The sequence below is a fragment of the Aquarana catesbeiana genome, linkage group LG08 (genome assembly GCF_042186555.1).
Source record: "Aquarana catesbeiana isolate 2022-GZ linkage group LG08, ASM4218655v1, whole genome shotgun sequence".
Classification (NCBI taxonomy): Eukaryota; Metazoa; Chordata; class Amphibia; order Anura; family Ranidae; genus Aquarana; species Aquarana catesbeiana.
The window spans coordinates 63074904-63098416 of NC_133331.1; the positions used below are offsets into that span (position 1 = coordinate 63074904).

The window sequence follows — 23513 nt, forward strand, 5'->3', positions numbered from 1 at the left end:
TGATGAAACCACGGCATGGGAACTGTCTCCTCTGGCTGTTGTTTAGCTTTTAGGTGGGCAGCTGGTGCTTGTTACCACCCCATATCGCCCATGCGAATTGTTTGCACACCTTTTTATTTGGATGCTCCTGGAATATTTTCAGCTGATTTAAACTGAATGTTCAGATGAGCTTCAGCTATATAACGAGTCTCTGACCTGGAAAAAATGCCTTTCTACTGAGACACACGGATCAGATCATTGGCCTTGCCCAAAGTCATCATTGAATCTGACATTTTTTATTGCCAGAATCAGCAAACATGCCAAGTATGAGATGCCTTTTTTTTGTTAGACAGGAGCATGCTTTTATTTATTTATCCATAGCAGAATGAAGCATTGGTCCCGCTTGCAGGGATATTTGCCAAAGTGTTAGAACCGGAAAAAGCTTCTGCCTGAGGCACAAGTTACTGTGACCTGAGCGGTCGGAAATATTCCAACATTCCCTTTCAATATTTTTTGTCCTGGATTCTATTTAACCCCTTTGTCCCTTTTACATGCATGAAGACTAAGTCCGCCTTTCTAATAAAATTTGCTGTGCAATCAGGGGGCTCCAATATATATTTTGTAGCTTAGACTAAAGCCGCAAGTAGAATGGGATCTCTCACCCTGCACAGCCAGACACATTGAATCTCCACAGGCACCCGGTCAGAGAACAGTCCAGTACTTTGTTTTTTGTTTTATTTAGGGTTATAACTTGGATAGGGATTAGAGGTTATAGGATGCCCTCTTGACTTCAAACAACTTCAGGGACAACTTTTCCTATATACAATCCTATATATACTCCCTCTTCTTCCTCCAGCACACTCTTGCTTGCAGAAACCTAGCTATGTCACTTTTAAAGATTTGTAGTAAAGGGAGGCCCGGAGTGAAAATGAGGAAGGAATGATAAAGGAGGGCCGGGCATGACAGTGTGGAGAAGGAGACACAAGAGGGGTTAATTAGAAATAGGGAATGGGAGTGTCTAGGAAGGGTGGTGGAAGATAGGAACTTGTAAAAGGGGGAGTGGCATTACTTAAGGGGAGAGGTGGAGCCAGGAAGGGGCAGTGGAGAGAAAGAAGACACAGGAGGAGGCAGTTTTATTCACTGCTCCTCCAGCATCAGCATGGAGGACAGGACACCATCCTGGCGAGGCTGAGGGCTGCGACGGCGACGAGAGGAGTGGACTGGCTGAAGAGGCAAGTCGGGGCACTGATATTGGATGAGGAGGGATCGTGGACAGTGGAAGAGACCCATCACGTGCGGAGGTCGCGGCCTCCGGCGTGTTTTTCACCAGGGCCGCCATCGCGGCCTGCTCGGCAGACAGGGAGCCCTCGGGGGGACCGATCAGCGCCCCCAGTGAAGCGGACACAGCGACAGGATAACTCAGGGCCCGGGCGGTCTGCACGCCGCAGGCCTACTCCGGGGGGCGGGGCCACGGGCCGTTATGGCGCCGCTTCACCGCCAGAGTTTCACAGGCCTCAGAGTGAGGGTTTAACACATGGGGGGTGGCAGAACAGGCAGGGGGGCTAAGGGGGGGAGTAGTGAGGACACAGTGGCTACCGGAGGGGGATTAGAGTGGTCAGCAAGGCTGTGGGTGGGCGGGGCTTAGCCAACAGACTGGCACATGGACAGAAGGATGGCGGTGGTGGTCACAAGCAGGCCGATCGGTGCAGCCAGGGCGACTCCCAGTGGCGGTTCAGGAAGAAGTATAGCGGCAGGAGAGAGTCGGCCCTTATATGATCAGATCTTCACGGCTTCCGGGGCCTCTTCACCCGGGGGGCTGACAACGCCAACTGTCAGGGAGCAGGACGATTGCTCGGAAGGTGAGGTGTCCGACAGCGAAGAACAACAAGTGCCAGCAGGAGAGACCAATCGGAGGCGGTGGGGGCGTGCTCCCAGACAGCCCGGTGAGTCCAGCAATGATTTATCTGTGATTAAGGCATTACATGACTTATTAGGGGTCGTAACAGCGGGTACAGTGGGGATAAAGGGGGGGGGGGGGCGCCTGATCAGCAATTGGCGGCTCCAAGGCCGGCCAGTTCTGGATCAGGGGCGCAATTGAAGGATTTATCGAAAGGATTGCAGAATTTGGTGGGTAGATTTGAACTGGGACAGGAACAGCTGCCGCAGGTGGCCCTTGGAAGGGAACGGTAACCGGGGGGGAAAGAGGTGCTATGGCGACTAGGGTAAGGGTGCAGAGGGTGCCGGACCCCTCGGGGGCGGCAGCAGAAGGAGCGGGTCAAGGAAAAAAGGGGGGCTACAGAGGGGGCGGCAACAACGGCCAGAGTGGAGGTGGTGAGTATTGCGGATGCGGCGAAGGGCGAGGTATATGGGTGCTTTGAGGGTCCACTGGGAACACACTTAAAGCAGGAGGTTCGGGATAATATTGTCAAGGGTGAATATGTGGAGATATTTTTCCCTATTGCCGCTGGAAAAATTTAACCGGTGATAGGGTAAAACCGGATAATTCCAAGAAGGGGGGATGAAGAAAAAAGAGGTACAGGCTGATTCCGCGGACATTTACAAATTGTAAATTTGGGGGGTCCTGTAAGTTTAAGCACGAGTGCTTCAAAAAAAAAAAAAAAAAAAAAGGGAGGCGTCACAGCGAGCCTGCACATGAAAGGGACGACGCTGGAAAGGTGAAAAGGAAGAAGCCTTTTCTAAGTAGGTATCCGGACTAGGTAGCGATGAGGCTATTGGTCACGGGGTTTGGGGAAGGTTTTCGTATACCATGTTCATGGGCAGTGGTTCCACCACTGACAAGAAATTAGAAGGTTAGTGGGGGGGAAAAAATTGGCGAAGGAAGTGGCTTTGGGTCGGATGGGGGGCCGTTTGTGGATAATACCTATACAGGATTTAGTTGTTTCACCTTGGGGGGTGGGGCCTAAGAAGGAACCGAACAAGTTCCGACTTATTCATCATTGGTCATTTCCTAAGGGAGTTTGGTGAATGATTTTATCGATCCGGAAGCATGCACTGGGTCTTACACGTCATTCAACGTGGCAGTATGATGGGTGAGGAAGTATAGCAAAAGAGCCATTGATGGCAAGTCGGACATAGAATCCGCCTTCCGCTTGCTTCCGGGGCATCCGGATAGTTTCCGGCCGTTGGGTTGTTATTGGCAAGAACAGTTTTATGTAGACAAATGCTTACCTATGGGTTGCTTCATTTATGGTGCCATGTTTGAAGCATTTAGCTCATTTCGGGAGTGGGTGGTTAGGGATGTGTCGGGCCTAGATTCGGTCATACATTACTGCCTCCGACGTGTGTGCGATTCTGCTAGCCACGTTGCAGCACTTCGCGGGCAGGTTTTTGGAGTGCCTTTAGCAGAGGATAAACAGAAGCCCCGACGACGGAACTCAGTTTGTTGGGGGGATAGTGGTAGATGTGGAAACAGTGGAATGTCGCCTGCCCAGAGGTAAGTTGGAGAACTTATACAAAGTAATTTGAGGGATCCACAGACTGTGGTAAGTCCAGTTGAGGGCTTTGCAGTGGTTACTAGGTAAGTTGACTTTCGCTTGTAGGATAATCCCAATGGGGAGGGTGTTCTGTCGACGGCTGTCGGCAGCAACGGTAGGGGTCAAGGCACCTACATATTTGGTCGGGCTTAATAGGGAACACCGGGAGGACTTGAAGGTATGGTATGAGTTTCTGGAGTCGTACAACGGCAGATCGTTGTGGATGTCGGGCCCGGTGACATGGATTTAACTACAGACGCGGTAGGGGCTAAGGGTTATGGGGGCGTTTTTTTCAAGGGGCAGTGGAGTGCGGGTCCTTGGCCGCAAGTATGGGTGGAGGCAGGGTTCGCGTAACCTGGTGTTACTGGAACTCTTTCCAGTAGTACCGGCGTTGGAACTTTGGGGGTGAGGCTTGTAGGAATATGAAATCGGGACTGAATTGTGCCAACAGGGGAGTGGTCCAGGTGATCAACCGCATGTCGGCGTCATCACCACCTGTACTAAGGCTATTGCGTAGGTTGGTGTTGAGGTGCTTGGGATTGCACATTTTCTTGTATGCTGGTCACATACCTGGAGTGTATAATACACTGGCTGATGCACGGTCTCGCTTTCAGTGGGACAGATTCAGAGAGTTGACCCGGGCGCAGAGCAGGAGGGAGTCCCTTACACAGATTGGATGTGGGAGCTGGCATTGGAGTCGCCGCGGGATGGATTCGGCAGTCAGTGAGTGTAGCCACGCGGGCGCATTATACTAAGGTATGGAAGGAGTGGTTGTTAATGGTACAGGAGGCCAGGATTGGTAAGGACAGGGCGGAGGTAAGGTTGTGGGTTTTGTATTTTGTGTCTAGGAACATGGAACGTGGGGGATTGGTCTCTGCCATTGAGCGGAAGATGGCAGGCCTGTCATGATTTTACAACTGATGGGGGAGGAGGACGCAACAAAAGAGTTTGGGTGAAACAGGCTTAAAAAAAAAAAAAAAAAAGGGGGGGGGGTTTTCCGGAGGGGTCACATGAAATTGGTTATGAGACGGCCTGTCACGTTTGCCAGTCTGAGGGCCATATGTGGGATGTTGTGTTCAGTATGTATCTCAAGCTATGAGGTCTTACTGTTTTACTGCGGTATCTTCGCTGGCATTTTATGACTAAGGCATAAAGATGGGTCCTATTTATCAAAAATTCCAATTTATGTCGGTGTTCAGCAAATGCCTTTTCAGGGCAGGCTTGGAGGGGGAACAATACGCTTCACACTCCTTCCGCATAGGGGCGGCTACTGAAGCTGCCAGGTGTGGGTAGGATGAGGCGGCGGTGTGGAGGAACGGGAGGTGGGAATCAAGGAGATTCCGCATTTAAAAAAAAAAAATAAATAAATAAATAAATAAAATACAATTTTAAAGAAAGAGAACAGGGGGAGGTAAACCGGATTTACGGGGTGTTTTAAATGAGGTTGTCAGTATGTGGGGATATGCTGGAGTATTGCTACCTTGGATGTTTTGTCGTCTCATTTCAGATGGAGGTTCCACACGCCTCATTTTCAGATGGAGGTTCCACACGCCTCATTTGGATCCTCGGTCATTTCTATGTGTGCTGGGATTGGGCATTTCGCGGAAAGAAGCTTATTTGCGGTGGTTGGGTACGCCTGGTATGAGGTGGGAGAGAGTAGTTCGGGAAGTGGTATGATATGAAATTTGGACAGACCTCCCGATGTTTTGGTAATCCATGCAGGGGTTAGTGGTTTGGGGGGTACGTCCGGTCAGGGAGCTGATCACAGACATCAAGGCTGATTTTCTGCAGTTAAAGGCTGATTTTCCGGGTACTCTGCGGCTATGGTCGGACATATTTGCCCGGACAGTTTGGAGACGGGCTAGATTAGTGACTAGCATTCAGAAAACACGCATATGCATAAACAAAATGGTGGGGAGGTTGTGGTTAATAATGGAGGTTTAGTCATTGGGCATCTAGAATTAGAGACCAATGTTGGGCTCTATTGGATAAAGGATGGAGTTCATCTTTCAGATGGGGGATTGACCTCTAGTCTGGGCTTGCAGGAAGGGATTCAAAGGGCCCTGTGGGTGTGGAGGTGCCTTCAAGAGTAAGTTGGTCACTCTTTCAGGCTGTGGCGGAGTTGCTTGTTGGTCTCTGACGGTGGCAGTAAGAAGTTGGTAATCCAAAAGGGGTGGGGGGCTCATCGGCAAGATCAGCCCCTCCGGTGTATTCCATCATGGTGGATGGAATAAGGAGATGGTGGCACTGCGGGAAAGGGGGTGTCTCCGAGCGGCTACAGCGGGAGGCCTAACGGTTTTCAAAATGGTACCCGCAGTGCGTGGTGGTATATATATTTTTGGTATACATATTTGGTAAACAAGGTGAGTCGCCGTCAGAGACCAACGGACTGGGGTAAAATGTTATGGTATGGGTTTTATGTTGATTTGATAGTGGAGTTATCTGGTTGGTTTGTCTAATAAAAGCTGTTATGGCCATTTATACTCCAAAACAAGGTGTGGACTCAATTATTATAAATGGATATTAAAGTGGGTTGGAGTTTAGGTGCATAACAGTTAATTCATGGGGGTCATTTTGACTACACTGGTCAAGGGAGGCCCGGAGTGAAAATGAGGAAGGAATGATAAAGGAGGGCCGGGCATGACAGTGTGGAGAAGGAGACACAAGAGGGGTTAATTAGAAATAGGGAATGGGAGTGTCTAGGAAGGGTGGTGGAAGATAGGAACTTGTAAAAGGGGGAGTGGCATTACTTAAGGGGAGAGGTGGAGCCAGGAAGGGGCAGTGGAGAGAAAGAAGACACAGGAGGAGGCAGTTTTCCCACCCTCCCTCCCTATATATAGATATATATAAAATCAGAAGTGTATACAATTTATGTTGGGTGTTTGTTGTGATTTTTCTTTTTGTATTCCAGGTGGAAGACGGTCGTCATAACAGCAAATAAGGGGTGTTTACAGAGGGTGGCGGAGTTGCTTGTTGGTCTCTGACGGTGGCAGTAAGAAGTTGGTAATCCAAAAGGGGTGGGGGGCTCATCGGCAAGATCAGCCCCTCCGGTGTATTCCATCATGGTGGATGGAATAAGGAGATGGTGGCACTGCGGGAAAGGGGGTGTCTCCGAGCGGCTACAGCGGGAGGCCTAACGGTTTTCAAAATGGTACCCGCAGTGCGTGGTGGTATATATATTTTTGGTATACATATTTGGTAAACAAGGTGAGTCGCCGTCAGAGACCAACGGACTGGGGTAAAATGTTATGGTATGGGTTTTATGTTGATTTGATAGTGGAGTTATCTGGTTGGTTTGTCTAATAAAAGCTGTTATGGCCATTTATACTCCAAAACAAGGTGTGGACTCAATTATTATAAATGGATATTAAAGTGGGTTGGAGTTTAGGTGCATAACAGTTAATTCATGGGGGTCATTTTGACTACACTGGTCATGGCTTATTACAGGCAAAGACTCACAACCCCTATACTTGGAGATAAGGTGACACAGCTAAAACATTTCCAGCACTTCCTCCCATGGTCACTGATCCCAGCACCACCTCTTCAGGCACTGCCAGCCCACCTGGCTGCAGCTGCCCCTTTCACTAGTTCTCCTGGCTAACATCACCACCGTCCTCCCAGACTAAACACTCACCAGCCCACCCAGCTGACTTCTCAGGAGATCTCCTGGATGCCCTGACCGTGACCTGCTCCTGCTGTCCTCTCACTTGCTTCCGTGCCTCCAGGAAAGGATTCCTTTGTGTGTTGTAGAGGGTCCCTCAAGCACCCGAGCCACAGGCCAGAAGTCACCCCCCAGACTAGGGGGTGCCCTCAAGGGCCACCAACAGCCTCCTCAGCACTCCATCTCCATCTTCTACCCAACTGCCCCTGCTGGCATGACTCATGGCTATTTATGAGGTGGCCTACCCCCTTCCAGCCCCTTTCTGCTAGGGGTTGGCTGGGGCCCTCATAAATATTCCAAACAGCCCCTCCTAGCTTCCACCCACTGCATCTGGAAGCTTCTCCAAGGTTCCAGAAAGCAGGGGGAAGCAGCAGAAAAGCGGTCGGCTGAGTCATCCAGCCTCCTAGAGTCACTCAACCCTGACCCAGATTCAACCAAGGCCTGGCTCTCAGCCACACCAATATTCCTACACTAACAAACCTATTTACATATAGCACACTAGAGGGTGCTACATGAGCTATATTTAGATGGTATACCTGTAGGCTGCCTTCCAGAAGCCTCACCAAAAAACGACTATTCTGAGCCATCCTGGCTACCTGAGTACCTGGAACATGAGGTTCATTGAGCGTGCCCCAGCATCATAAGAATGAATGCTCTCCATGATCAGCACCCCCAGCATCATGGGAACCCTGAGCGCGTGTCATATATGTTAAACCAGCATCATGGGAATGAGCACTCTAACTCATATACACAACCGGACATGTGCACTGTGCTCTCACTTCCCCTATCACAGCAGTGATGAGCACCCCCAGCATCACAGGAATGAGTGCTCTCCCTTCTTTACACAACCACCCATGCACATTGTGCTCTCCACAGGAGTGATGAGCACCCCTGCATTGAGAGAAGTGATGAGTGATGATCATTGCTGTGAAGGTGAAGGGGGAATACTGCGCATGTGCAGTTGTGTGAAAGAGGGTGCACACCCTGTGACATTTCTTAAATAGCTAAGGGTCGGGGCCATCCAGCAACATCACCTGGTGGCATCACCTCCTATGATGTCATTGACTGGTGCATGCTGGGCCTCCAACGTCATAGGGGGGTGATCCCGCCCCTTAGCTATTTAAGAAATGTCACACAGCGGAGCAGGCAGTCGGCGAGAGCATTTGTCGAGAGCGGAGCTTTTCTTTTTCTTATTTTGGGTCCAGCAGTGCAGCCTGATGACAATGCATCTACATCGGGGGAGATTGTTTTTTTATTTTTCAATAAAGGACTCAAAAACTCTTGTATTGTCTTTATTCACTTTTAGACTTTTTGTACACTTTTATGTATCCCATACTTATTCACATGGGGGGGTCGGAATCTAGGGGCTCCTTGTCAGACGGGGCTTCCAGATTTTGCTAAGCCCCCACCCGCAGACCCCCACAACCACCGCACATGGTTGTGGGCAAGAGGAACCAAGGTGCTTTGAGGAGGGAGCAGAACCCCCCTTGCCCCAAAGCATCCCCTCATGTTGAGGGCATGTGGCCTGGTATGGTTCAGGAGGGGGGCCACTCGCTCGTCCCCGCCCTTTCCTGACCTGCCAGGCTGCATGCTCATATAAGGGTCTGGTATGGATTTTGGGGGGGACCCAATGCCTTTTTTTTTTTCAAATTTTGCATGGCGTTCCCCTCAAAATCCATACCAAACCTGAAGGGCCTGGAATGGATTTGGGGGGGGGGGGACTCCACACAGTTTTTTTTTTCAGATTCTTTATTGCTGGCAATGTTTTATTTGCACATTCAGCTGACAGCTGATGAGTTATGCGTTGTTAAGGATGCAGGCATCAGCATCCGGGCCCGCTCCTTAACAACCAGCTATACACTGTTTGTTAAAGAGATATATAAAAAAAGAACGCATGAAGAAACACATCAAAAACACATAAAAAATGCATGTTCAACAGCGCAAAATGCAAACCTCCTGGAAAACCGCATCAACCGCAACCACTTAGATGTGAATAAGCCCAAAACTGGTGCACACAGAATCTGGTGCAGCTGTGAATAGTAATAAATCAGCTTCTACCTTCACAGATTCTCTGTGCACCAGGTTTAGTAAACTGCCCCCAATTTGTATATAAACTGCTGGGAATAATGTCAACGGTGTGAAAGAGATGCAGGAAACCAGTATTCCCTGTTCACTCAACACGCTTCTGTACCGTGAGTCACAACCCAGAAGTAACGTCTTACAGGCAGCGCAGGAGTGAACAGGGAACACTTGTATGAATTAGATTGTTAGTAGACTAGGATGATTAAACAGAACCTTGTCCCTTATATTAGGGGTCCCTATCAGAGTCCCCACTTACATGAGGGGTCTTCATCAGAGACCCTTGTTGCATCAGATGTACGCATTAGAGTCCTCCCTACATCAGGTGTCCCCATCAGAGTGTTCCCATCACAGTGCCCCCTTATATAAGGTGTCCTCATCAGAGTGGCACGTTGTATCAACTGTCTGCATTAGAGTGCCCCCTTACCTCAATTTCCCCTACCAGAGTGCCCCTTTACATCAAATCCCCAAATCAGAGTCACCCTTTTACTTCAGGTGTCCCCATCAGAGTGCCCCTTTACATCTGGTGTCCCATCAGAGTGCCTTTTTTACTTCAGGTGTCCCCATCAGAGTGCCCTCTTACATCAGGTGTCCCCATTAGAGTGCCCCCTTACATCAGGTGTCCCCATCAGAGTGCCCCCACATCAGGTGTCCCCATCAGAGTGCCCCTTTACATCAATTACCCCCATCAGTTTCCCCATTACATCAACTGCGCCCATCAGAGTCCCCCTTACATCAACTGTCCCCATCAGAGACCCCTTACAACAGGTGTCCAATCAGAGTGCCTCAAACAGAGTATTCTCATCAGAGTGCCCCTTGCATCTATCGCCCTCATCATTGTGCCCCCTTAAATCAATCGCCCCCATTAGTTTCCCCTTTACATTACCTGTCCCCATCAGAGTTCCCCTAACATCAACTGACCCCATCAATTCTCCCTATCAGACTGCCTAATGCATCAGTGAATGCAATCATAGACCTGGGGGCTGCACAACCCTAGCACCACTCCACCACCTCTCTAGATCCGGGCCTGCAGTAGGTAGGAATGAAAGACTAAGCATGGTGCTAAAAACCACGTACTAAAAAAATGGTTGTGCATGTTCCCATTATTGAAATATTCCTTGTATACCACAGCAGAACTTCGAAAAAGCAATTGTTCTATATGCATTGCATTTCCCCTTCACTTGTGATAATTGGATGGTAGGTTGAGGGACCGATTTTTTAATTGTCTACTTTTTGATCATTCTCTTGTTCAAAGGCCATCACACCGGATCCAGATGGAAGCAGTATGTGGTCGTTAAAGGCAGAAAAACTTTTGAATAATGAACAAAAGAAAAAAGAGATGGCTCATAGGATGGAGGCAAGCTGTGCCGTGACCGGTCCTCCTCCTTCTGGGTCTCTGGCACAGACAGCTCCTTGTCTGATGGAATTCCTCACATGGGGAGGGGGGGGGATTGTACGCCACACAACGGGCCCAGTGGGCGTAAGCAGAGGAGATTTAACTTGTGCTAGTCCAGCTGTGTGTAAAATACTAAATGCTTCACGGCAAGACTCCAACGCCTGTCGATACATAGAGCCAGAGCCAGCAAGGGTGTTATTGACAGCAGAGGCGCGACGCACAGATATAATGGGATTTGACTCTCGTAAATCCCCTTATGCGCCCTTCACCGCCTGGAAAACATCTAATGTAAGCTTTTATCCATCCGAGAAGCCATTAGCGCTTCAGCGCCTGTGGTAGCACCGAACAGTGGTATTTAATTACAGAGATAATGAGAGGCAGGTGAACAGCATTTGTCACCCCACCTCCCGGCCATGATAAAGTACCACCTCGGCTCTCCTCTGCTTCACGCTGGGAGTGAGTGACAATGCGGTGCAGCTGCGCCTTTCCAGCAGAATTAAACATGAGTGCGGCATAGGGAGCATACAGCTGGGAGAATGCTATTATGCAGCCAGAATTAGTGTTTATCGAGATCAGTAAACACAAGCCAACTTTTAGAACTTTGGTCAACTTCAAGAAGTTTGGTGGAATGGCTCTGGAGCTTTGGTCTATAGATCTGTGACATTTTAATACGCATGAGAACGAGAGCCTTTCTAAGGATAGTGGTTTGAAAAAAAAGGTAAAAGCAAACATTTATCTATAGATAGATATATGAAAAATCCAAGAACCGGTGATATATTTACTGTAAGTATATCAGGGCGCATGTATCCTTTTTGCCTCTTCCCCTAACACAACCTAACCCAAGCTCCCCCTTCACTAGGGTTGCCACCCATCTGGGATTCACCCAGACAGTCCAGGTTTTGAATCATGTGTCTGGGTTTCAGACCATCTGAAACCTGGACGGGCTCCCCAAATAACCAAGTACGACAACTACATAGGCATGTGCACGGGCCGGGTTTGTCTGGGCACACCCTAATCACAAGGGTTGCCAACCATCCGGAGGGCTGGCTGCAGTTGTCCAAGTTGAGTGTCTTTGATACTCTCTCACATTGCCCAGAGCCAGCACAGTTACCCCCCACCAGAATGGATGGGAGAGGAGAGAGGGCTGTGCCACAGAAAATGGATGTGTGGGTGGGAAATTTGAAATCCATCAGATGGCGGATACATTGTGAATGAAAGGTGCCGATGCCCATGGATGAAAGGGGCTGTGTCCCAAGGCTGGAGACAATCAGAAATGGTTCCTCAGACGGCTCCTGCCACTCCATGAGGACCTCATTGGACAAAACGTGTGTGGCGTGGAGCAGAGACACTGATGACATCACGTGTAGTGGTCGGAGCCCGCGGTGTGTGGCGTGACCAAGGTGGAACCACTCTTTGAGCTGAGCGTGTACTCCCTAGTGCCGGGTAGGCACTTGGAACATGTGAGTGCAATATTGTTTGTTTTAATAAAGCCTGGTGAAACTTTTTTACACTATGGGAAGCCTCTCCTCTTCTTTCTATTTACTTGCTCCACCTGGAATGGCGTGATTAGACTTGATTGATGAATAGACTAAAGGTGCGCTAGGAGAGATCGAGCTTTTTTGCTGGTTTATAATCTTACCAGCTGATCCATTTGGTGAGTTTTACCTAGTGAGATTGGTGAAGGACTCACTCTGTGGTTGAAGCACTTGGTGATTTCTGTGGAGATTTTTGGGGGAAATGCATCTGAATAAGGAATTCTAATAAGAAACTCTTCTTTTCAACACTTTCTTACACTTTGGAACATTATGGGGGGATTTACTAAAACTGGAGCACTCATAATCGATTCCAGCTGTGCAAAGTAACCAATCAGCTTCTAACTTTAGCTTGTTCAGTTAAGCTTTGGCATTAAAAACTAGAAGCTGATTGGTTACTATGCAGAGCTGCACCACATTTTGCTTGCTCCAGTTTTAGTAAATAACCCCCTATATGAACATTTGCTAAATAGTTTTTTAAGCTTTTTTCTTCTGAGATAATTTTAAAGGCGGTGGACTATTGTGGAAACACTTGAGCATTTTTGCACTAGATATTTGTGTTTTTGCACATAATTTGCACTATTATATTTGCACTTCATTTTTTGCACTTTATTTGCATTTCTGCACAGTAAGGGAATTAATTACGAGTAGTATATAGATTTTGCATTGTTGGTTTCACTTTATTTATAACACAGTATTGAATAAGTTTGTAGGGTATGAGGACTTGCGCTAATCTCCCTAGTACCTACCATTTTGCCGAGGCACCCCTGAAGAAACCTCAAGGCACCCTGGTTGAAAAAGATGCCCCAGATGGAGTTATTGGAGCTGCAGTGCATTGACTGGTGCTTGTGGTGGTGGGCAGTCTCTATACTATTTGGGAAGAACCAGCTATTACCAGAGGCCCCTGTGCTGGTAGCTCTACACATACTATATTTCTAGCACATCAACAGTTATTTTTCTATACCTGTATTTTTAAAAGGATAAAACATGGGGATATGTGTATGATGTATATATATTCCAGAGACCTAAGAGATATGTTTTTTTTTTTATTCATTTAGCCTTGTACGATGCTTTAAATGACAAACTTAACCACAGCGCTGTCACTTTAAGAACATGAATATTAATCTGGGACTGCCAGCTGTTCATCAAAAGCCCAAGCTAAGAACTATAGGCAATTGTTAGAACTGTAAATTACTATTCACAGCACTGTCTATATCATGCTGGCACAAACACAATATGTACCTCAAATGGACAAAAAAAAAAAATTGTGCAAAAAAAAAAAACACAAAACAATTGTTCCAATGCATTCCAAAAAACATTAAACACATAAAAAAAATATAAGGATGATTAAATGTCTGTCTACACGCAAAGTATATTTGTGCTTCAAGTGCTCCAAGATATGACTTCATAAGGGGCTCCAATATAAAGTTTCTTCTGTGCTGCTATTCCTGCTTCACAGTGCTACATACATTGCTCTGTGCCCAGTGTCACTCACCAGATTCTTTTGACTTTGTTCTTTTCAGTAACAGATTCTCCTAGGCTTGTGGATTCTCCCCTCCCGGGTTTTTGCAGGATAATACACAGCACCTCTCCTTCACCACTCCACCAGCAATCTCCTCCAGTCCCTTGGCTTCAACTCCTCTAGTGCCTTGGCCTCAACTCCTCATGCCACATCCACCATGTATAGGAACAGAAGGGGGCACGCATAGTGTAAATTTTTTTTTTAATTAAAATAAAAACATTCATCTAATACATTACACTCACTTATTTAAAGATAAAAACATGCAGTTGGGCCCAAAGTAACAATATTTTGTGTGGCCACCATTAATTTCCAGCACTTAACCCTCTTGGGCATGGAGTTCACCAGAGATTCACAGGTTGCCCATGGAGTCCTCTTCCACTCCTCCATAAAGACATCAAGGAGCTGGTGGATGTTAAAGACATTGCGCTCCTCCACCTTCTGTTTAAGGATGCCCCACAGATGCTCAATAGGGTTTAGGTCTGGAGACATGCTTGGCCAGTCCATCACATTTACCCTCATCTTCTTTAGAAAGGCAGTGGTCATTTTGGAGGTGTGTTTGGGGCCGTTATCATGTATCAGGGAGGGGATCATGCTCTGCTTCAGTATGTAACAGTACATGTTGGCATTCATGGTTCCCTCAATGAACTGTAACTATCTAGTGCTGGCAGCACTCTTGCAGCCTCAGACCATGACGCTCCCACCACCATGCTTGACTGTAGGCAAGACACACTTGTCTTTGTACTCCTCACCTCGTTGTCGCCACACACGCTTGACACCATTTGAACCAAATATGTTTATCTTGGTCTCATCAGATCACAGGACATGGTTCCAGTAATCCATGTCCTTAGTCTGCTTTTCTTCAGCAAACTGTTTGTGGGCTTTCTTGTGCATCATCTTTAGAAGAGGCTTCCTTCTAGGATGACAGCCATGCAGACCAATTTGATGCAGTGTGCGACATATGGTCTGAGCACTGACAGGCTGACCCCCCACCCCTTCAACCTCTGCAGCAATGCTGGCAGCACTCATACGTCTATTTCCCAAAGACAACCACTGGATATGATGCTGAGCACGTGCACTCATCTTCTTTGGTCGACCATGGCGAGGCCTGTTCTGAGTGGAACCTGTCCTGTTAAACCACTGTATGGCCACCATGCTGCAGTTCAGTTTCAGGGTCTTGGCAATCTTCTTATAGCCTAGGCCATATTTATGTAGAGCAACAATTATTTTTTTCAGATCCTCAGAGAGTTATTTGCCATGAGGTGCCATGTTGAACTTCCTGTGACCAGTATGAGAGAGTGAGAGCGATAACACCAAATTTAACACACCTGCTCCCCATTCACACCTGAGACCTTGTAACATTAACGAGTCACATGACAACAGGGAGGGAAAGTGGCTAATTGGGCCCAATTTGGACACTTTCACTTAGGGGTGTACTCACTTTTGTTGCCAGCGGTTTAGACATTAATGGCTGTGTGTTGAGTTATTTATTTTGAGGGGACAGCAAATTTACACTGTTATACAAGCTGTACACTCACTACTTTACATTGTAGCAAAGTGTCATTTCTTCAGTGTTGTCACATCAAAAGATATAATAAAATATTTACAAAAATGAGAGGGGTATACTCACTTTTGTGAGATACTGTATATATAGTGGCTTTTTGCCTGGAGTTCAGCTTTAATTAATAAAAGCCTAAAACAGGTTTTAACCTTTCCACCTTTTCTGCAAAACCAAAAAACAAAAAAAAATTGCTTAAAACTAAGCGGTCTACATTTTGCAACGTGTTCCGATTAGCAACATATGATCGATTTTGCTTGCCTCTCCGAATTGCAATAACATTTAAAGTAAGTCAAAATTCCGGAGCTGTCGGCCTATCTCATAGATATATCTCTCCACGGGTCGAATACACGGACTAATGTAGGTGTACAGCACGAGCGCGCATTTTAATTAGATGTTGATGGCGAAAGCACACGAACCCTCTTGTATTCTGAAAGTGGCTCCATTATTTGATTTATTTTCCCTGCCCTAATTTGTAAAATTGCTGGAAGATAAAGTCAACATTTCTCGCCTCCACGTCCTGCCTTTGTTGAATATTAAACTTGCAATCTTGCAGCTGAGCTTTTCCTGAGAATAAAATATTTAAAAGACTGCTTATTGTAATTCTTCACTTACAGGTTCCACGTTGGAGCTGTAAATATTTTTTGCTCAGCTAGAGATGATTATAAGTTTTGGATTCTTTTTTATTTGTTCCAACTTAAACAAAAAAGGAAACATTCTGCCAGCTGTTTATCGGGTTATTTGGTAGGCTGTTGTCGTTTTTAACGCTGATCTCTGGCTAAGCATTCCCCACATATTAAATTTTAACTACCCAATTCTCTCTAGCTAATCGCCCCCCAAAAAAAAAAAAAACTAAATGCACCATCCATGTTTATATGACACAACAAGTCTGGAGTCTTCCCTTTTCTGAACCTCAATGTGGAAGGGTCTTATTCCAAGTGCCCAAGTCAATTTCATGGGAAAATGGACTCTTTCCATTGCCAGTAAAAAGTGTCCATTGACTCGGCCTTCAAGCCTTGATGCCTACCCGATTCTCTCTAGTTAATCACCCACTCTCATTAAAAAAATGTGTTTGAATCCATAGGTATGGGACACACTAGGTCTGGAGTCTTCATTCTGGACTTCAGTGTAGAAGGTTCTGTCTCCAAGTGCCAAAGTTCCTGGGGAAATGGACTCTTCTCAATGACTGTAAGAAGTGTCCCTTGCCAGGGTCATCAAGCCTTCAAGTGGTGGCATCACGATCACACAACATGAAAGAAGGCAACAGAGGCGTAACTAGAATCTTCAGGGCCCCGGTGCAAGAAACCATGAAGGGCCCCCACCAGGAGCGTTGCTAGGTCTACAAAAGATCTTGGGCTAGAGCCCATAGCAGCTAAGTAAGGAAAGTCATACACTTTGGCAGGCATACACATGTATATAATATATGTGTGTGTTTGTGTGTGTATGTGTATGTATGTATATATATATATCTGAATGTGGATCCCCCACTTACATCAGGGTCCCCAGGGATCCACCACCTACATCAGGGTCCCCAGAGAGCTCCCCCTTACATCAGGGTCCTTAGAGAGCCTCCCCCTATATTAGGGTCCCCTGAGAGCCTCCCTCCTTACATCAGGGTCCCCAGGGATCCCCCCCTTACATCAGGGTACCCAGAGAGCCCCACTTACATCAGGGTCCCCAGAGAGCCTCCCCTTACATCAGGGTCCTTAGAGAGCCTCCCCCTATATTATGGTCCCCAGAGATCCTCCCCTTACATCAGGGTCCCCAGAGAGCCTCTCCTTACATCAGGGTCCCCAGAGAACCCCCCTTACATCAGGGTCCCCAAGGAACCCTCCTTACATCAGGGTCCCCAGAGAGCCCCCCTTACATCAGGGTCCCCAGGGAACCCTCCTTACATCAGGGTCCCCAGAGAGCCCCCCTACATTAGGGTCCCTAGAGAGCTTCCCCTTACATCAGGGTCCCAAGAGAGCCTCCCTACTTATATTAGGGTCCCCAGAGCCCCCCTCATTACATCAGGGTCCCCAGAGAGCTCCCCTTAACATCAAGGTCCTCAGAGAGCCCCTCCTTACATCAGGGTCCCCAGAGAGCCTCCCCCTACATTAGGTTCCCTAGAAAGCTAACCCTTACATAAGGGTCCCCAGAGAGCCTCCCCCTACATTAGGGTCCCCAGAGATGCTTCCCCTTACATCAGGGTCCCCAGAGAGCCTCCCCTTACATCAGGGTCCCCAGAGAAGCCCCCTTACATCAGGGTCCCCAGAGAGCCCCCTTACATCAGGGTCCCCAGGGAACCCTCCTTACATCAGGGTCCCCAGAGAGCCCCCATACATTAGGGTCCCTAGAGAGCCTCTCCTTACATCAGGGTCCCAAGAGAGACTCCCTACTTATATTAGGGTCCCCAGAGCCCCCCTCATTACATCAGGGTCCCCAGAGAGCTCCCCTTAACATCAAGGTCCCCAGAGAGCCCCTCCTTACATCAGGGTCCCCAGAGAGCCTCCCCCTACATTAGGTTCCCTAGAAAGCTTACCCTTACATAAGGGTCCCCAGAGAGCCTCCCCCTACATTAGGGTCCCCAAAGAGCCTCCCCTTACATCAGGGTCCCCAGAGAAGCCCCCTTACATCAGGGTCCCCAGAGAAGCCCCCTTACATCAGGGTCCCCAGGGAGCCCTCCTTACATCAGGGTCCCCAGAGAGCCTCCCCTTACATCAGGGTCCCTAGGGATCCCCCCTTACATCAGGGTACCCAGAGAGCCCCACTTACATCAGGGTTCCCGGAGAGCCCCCCTACATTAGGGTCCCCAGACAGCCTCCCTTACATCAGGGTCCCCAGAGAGCCCCCCTACATCAGGGTCCCCAGAAAGTCCCCTCCTTATGTCAGGGTCCCCAGAGAGCCTCCCCTTACATACCCAGAGATGCTCCCCTTACATCAGGGTCCCCAGAGAGCCTCCCCTTACATCAGGGTTCCCAGAGAAGCCCCCTTACATCAGGGTCCCCAGGCAGCCCTCCTTACATCAGGGTCCCCAGAGAGCCTCCTGTTACATCAGGGTCCCCAGGGATCCCCCCTTACATCAGGGTACCCAGAGAGCCCCACTTACATCAGGGTTCCCGGAGAGCCCCCCTACATTAGGGTCCCCAGACAGCCTCCCTTACATCAGGGTCCCCAGAGAGCCCCCCTACATCAGGGTCCCCAGAAAGTCCCCTCCTTATGTCAGGGTCCCCAGAGAGCCTCCCCTTACATCAGGGTCCTTAGAGAGCCTCCCCCTATATTATGGTCCCCAGAGATCCTCCCCTTACATTAGGGTCCCCAGAGAGCCTCCCCTTACATCAGGGTCCCCAAAGAACCCCCCTTACATCAGGATCCCCAGGGAACCCTCCTTACATCAGGGTCCCCAGAGAGCCCCCCTTACATCAGGGTCCCCAGGGAACCCTCCTTACATCAGGGTCCCCAGAGAGCCCCCCTACATTAGGGTCCCTAGAGAGCCTCCCCTTACATCAGGGTCCCAAGAGAGCCTCCCTACTTATATTAGGGTCCCCAGAGCCCCCCTCATTACATCAGGGTCCCCAGAGAGCTCCCTTTAACATCAAGGTCCCCAGAGAGCCCCTCCTTACATCAGGGTCCCCAGAGAGCCTCCCCCTACATTAGGGTCCCTAGAAAGCTTACCCTTACATAAGGGTCCCCAGAGAGCCTCCCCCTACATTAGGGTCCCCAGAGATCCTCCCCTTACATCAGGGTCCCCAGAGAGCCTCCCCTTACATCAGGGTCCCCAGAGAAACCCCCTTACATCAGGGTCCCCAGGGAGCCCTCCTTACATCAGGGTCCCCAGAGAGCCCCCCCTACATTAGGGTCCCCAGAGAGCCTCACCTTACATCAGGGTCCCTATAGAGCCTCCCCTTACATCAGGGTTCTTAGAGAGCCTCCCCCTATATTAGGGTCCCCAGACAGCCTCCCTCCTTACATCAGGGTCCCCAGGGATCCCCCCTTACATCAGGGTACCCAGAGAGCCCCACTTACATCAGGGTTCCCAGAGAGCCCCCCCCCTTACATCAGGGTCCTTAGAGAGCCTCCCCCTAGATTATGGTCCCCAGAGATCCTCCCCTTACATCAGGGTCCCCAGAGAGCCTCCCCTTACATCAGGGTCCCCAGAGAACCCCCCTTACATCAGGGTCCCCAGGGAACCCTCCTTACATCAGGGTCCCCAGAGAGCCCCCCTTACATCAGGGTCCCCAGGGAACCCTCCTTACATCAGGGTCCCCAGAGAGCCCCCCTACATTAGGGTCCCTAGAGAGCCTCACCTTACATCAGGGTCCCAAGAGAGACTCCCTACTTATATTAGGGTCCCCAGAGCCCCCCTCATTACATCAGGGTCCCCAGAGAGCTCCCCTTAACATCAAGGTCCCCAGAGAGCCCCTCCTTACATCAGGGTCCCCAGAGAGCCTCCCCTTACATCAGGGTCCCTATAGAGCCTCCCCTTACATCAGGGTCCTTAGAGAGCCTCCCCCTATATTAGGGTCCCCAGAGAGCCTCTCTCCTTACATCAGGGTCCCCAGGGATCCCCCCTTACATCAGGGTACCCAGAGAGCCCCACTTACATCAGGGTTCCCAGAGAGCCCCCCTACATTAGAGTCCCCAGAGAGCCTCCCCCTTATGTCAGGGTCCCCAGAGACTCCTTTCCTTACATCAGGGTCCCCAAAGACCCCTTTCCTTACATCAGCGACCCCAGAGAGCCCCCCTAACATCAGGGTCCCCAGAGAGCCCCTCCTTACATAAGGGTCCCCAGAGAGCCCCCCTTACATCAGGGTCCCCAGAGAGCCCCTCCTTACATCAAGGTCCCCAGAGAGCCCATCCTTACATCAGGGTCCCCAGAGAGCCTCCCCTTACATCAGGGTTCCCAGAGAGCCTCCCCCTTACATTAGGGTCCCCAGAGAGCCTCCCCTACATTAGGGTCCCTAGAGAGCCTCCCCTTACATCAGGGTCCCAAGAGAGCCTCCCTACTTATATTAGGGTCCCCAGGGAGCTCCCCTTAACATCAAAGTCCCCAGAGAGCCTCCCCCTACATTAGGGTCCCTAGAAAGCTTACCCTTACATAAGGGTCCCCAGAGAGCCTCCCCTTACATCAGGGTCCCCAGAGATCCTCCCCTTATATCAGGGTCCCCAGAGAACCCCCCTTACATCAGGGTCCCCAGGGAGCCCTCCTTACATCAAGGTCCCCAGAGAGCCCCCCCCCTACATTAGGGTCCCTAGATAGCCTCCCCTTACTTTAGGGTCCTTAGAGAGTCTCCCCCTATATTAGGGTCCCCAGAGAGCCTCCCTCCTTAAATCAGGGTCCCCAGGGATCCCCCCCTTACATCAGGGTTCCCAGAGAGCCTCCCTTACATCAGGGTCCCCAGAGACCCCTTTGCTTACATCAGTGTCTCCAGAGACCCCTTTCCTTACATCAGTGTCCCCAGAGACCCCTTTCCTTACATCAGGGTCCCCAGAGACCCCTTTCCTTACATCAGGATCCCCAGAGACCCCTTTCCTTACTTCAGGGTCCCCAGAGACCCCCTTCCTTACATCAGGGTCCCCAGAGAGCCCCCCTAACATCAGGGTCCCCAGAAAGCCCCTCCTTAAATCAGGGTCCCCAGAGAGCCCCCTTACATCAGGGTCCCCAGAGAGCCCCTCCTTACATCAGGGTCCCCAGAGAGCCCCCCTTACATCAGGGTCCCCAGAGAGCCCCCCCCCATACATCAGGGTCCCCAGAGAGCCCCCCTTACATCAGGGTCCCCAGAAAGCCCCCCTTACATCAGGGTCCCCAGAGAGCCCCCCCATACATCAGGGTCCCCAGAGAGCCCCCCCCATACATCAGGGTCCCCAGAAAGCCCCCCTTACATCAGGGTCCCCAGAGAGCCCCCCCCATACATCAGGGTCCCCAGAGAGCCCCTTCCTTACATTAATGTCCCCAGAAAGCCTCCCCTCTACATCAGGGTCCCCAGACAGCTGACCCCCCCTCCTTCAAGAGGTTCCCCATGTACCTGGCTGGTGGAGGTGGGAGGCGGCGATCGGCAGCTCTATGGTCTCCACAGGCAGGGAATCTCCATGAGGCTTGCAGTTCTTCTCCCGAGGGTATACAGTGGAGAGGGGAGGGGCCTTTGACCCGGGCATGTATCAGCAGCAGTGTACAAGCAGAGTGACTCACTGAAAGTGAAACTGATACCTACCCGGGTCAGGGGCCCCTCCCCTCTTCTCTCCACTGTATACATTGACACTCGGGAAGAGAGAACTACAAGCCCCAGGGAGATCCCACCGCCCACAGGCACAATAGAGCTGCCGATCGCTGCCTCCCACCTTCCCCCACTGCATTCTAAACGGCAAGCCAGAGGTGCAGGGGGAGATGCCGGGTCTTGCCCCCCCCCCACAGCGGCAGAATGGCAGGGCCCAGTCGCAAGTGCGACTGCAGCGACCCCTATAGTTCTGTCACTGGAAGGCAACTAGACCAATCAAGAGACTTGGACGATAGTGGTGGACCACCATTCTCCAACTAATAAAACAAATATGGTGGCTGATATCTCTGATGACTAGTGCACAACTCCTTATGTTTAAGGTCGTTATATAAAATCGAAGAAAAACCTTGTAAAAATGTGATTGCTGTCTCAAAAATTGGCCCAGTTCAAGCTTGGGATCCCCGTACCATATTCGGCATCACATCCCCCTTTTTTGATAAGGATTTACTGGAAAATCTTCTGGCTGCATTTTACAGAGTTCACTATTTTTTTTTCAAACAGGAATCACCCTTTTTGTCTACCATTTCCAAATAGGGTCCACCCTTCATTTTTAAAAAGGATTCACCGATTATTTTTAAAGAAGATTCTACATATACGCCTATCACTTCCAAATAAAATTCACCCATTTTTTTCTAAGAGGATTCACCCTGTTGGCTAATCATTTACAAAATGGATTCACTCATCATTTTTAAAAATAATACACCCTATTCATCTATCCTTTCTAAATAGGATGTACCCATGTTTTTCAAAGAGGATTCACCCTACTAGCCCATCATTTCCAAATATGATTCACCCATCATTTATAAATCATCCACCTATAATTTCCAAACAGGATACATCCATTTTTTTCAAAGAGGATTCACCCTATCGACTCATCATTTTCTAACAGGTTTCACCCATCATTTTTTTTATATAATTTTTCTTTTAATTTTTATTTGATAAACAATTTGTTATTACAACAAGGTCACATAGATAGAGATGGGGGGGGGGGGGGGGGTCGGGGAAGAAGGGAGGGAAACAGGGATAGGGACAAATTGAATAGTGAACGGGGGATACAGGGGGATACATTTAGCATGGTCCGAATGCAGACAACCGGGAGACATATCAACTTGTAATAACCATAAGAGCACCCTTCTTGTCCCAGACATTTGATCTATATGGACAGGCCTCTCTTCCAAACTGGAAGGAGGTAGGGTGCTCGTAAGCATTAGATCTAGAGTCATTGCATATCTGGCTCCCATAATGTAAACATCATAAGTGAACTCAAGGTACCTAGGCCGGACAGACACCTGGAGACCGTCTAGGTAGCTCAGAAGTGAATACACAGGTATCCTAAGGGTGCAATAAGGAAGAAACATAACAATCAGAAAAAGGGAGAAGAAAAATAGTAGGGAAAATAGATAGGGAAGGAGAAGGATGTAAGTGAAATAATTCTCACCGGATTCGCTGATGTATTGGGTCTACTTTATGTAGAGCCTGTAGTTGTTGTAGGATGGTTCGCCTGGACAAGTCTCCCAAAGGAAGGATCCGCTTAGGTAAGTAAGGCTATGTCTAAACTAGATGAGACTATAGTTGTGTCATGTACGTGGTTTTTCCAGGCTGCCCATGTAAGTTCGAAACGCTTGCGGGTATCTCTACAGGTAGCGAGCCAGCTCTCTGCTTCTATGATTTCCCCCACCTTCCTCAACCAATCAAGCTCGCTTGGAATATACGAGCTTTTCCAGTGTATTGGTATAAGGCGTTTTGATGCATTGAGGAGGTGGGGAAGAACACTTTGTTTGTAGCGAGACAGGGGCATGTGGGGGATGTGGAGCAGAAAGTGTTTTGGCATAGCTGGGATAGCTATACCCAGACTATCTGATATGTGTTTGCCAACCATAGACCAAAACAGTGTTAGCACTGGGCACTCCCACCAAATGTGGAGGAATGTTCCCTTCATTCCACACCCCCTCCAGCACCTGTCGGAAGCAGTGGAGAAAATTCTAGCCAGGGTAGTAGATACCCTGTACCATCTCGACAGGATTTTATAATTGTTTAC

The 23513-nt window shown here is 49.1% G+C and overlaps 1 long non-coding RNA gene across 1 annotated transcript; it reads left to right on the forward strand.

Annotated features, from left to right (window-relative positions):
• Nucleotides 1-883: 883 nt before the first annotated feature.
• On the forward strand, nucleotides 884-6304 carry LOC141105794 (uncharacterized). Its single transcript, XR_012235650.1, has 2 exons — nucleotides 884-1211; nucleotides 4981-6304. It is a non-coding gene; the product is annotated as an uncharacterized lncRNA (long non-coding RNA).
• The last annotated feature ends 17209 nt before the right edge of the window (nucleotides 6305-23513 follow it).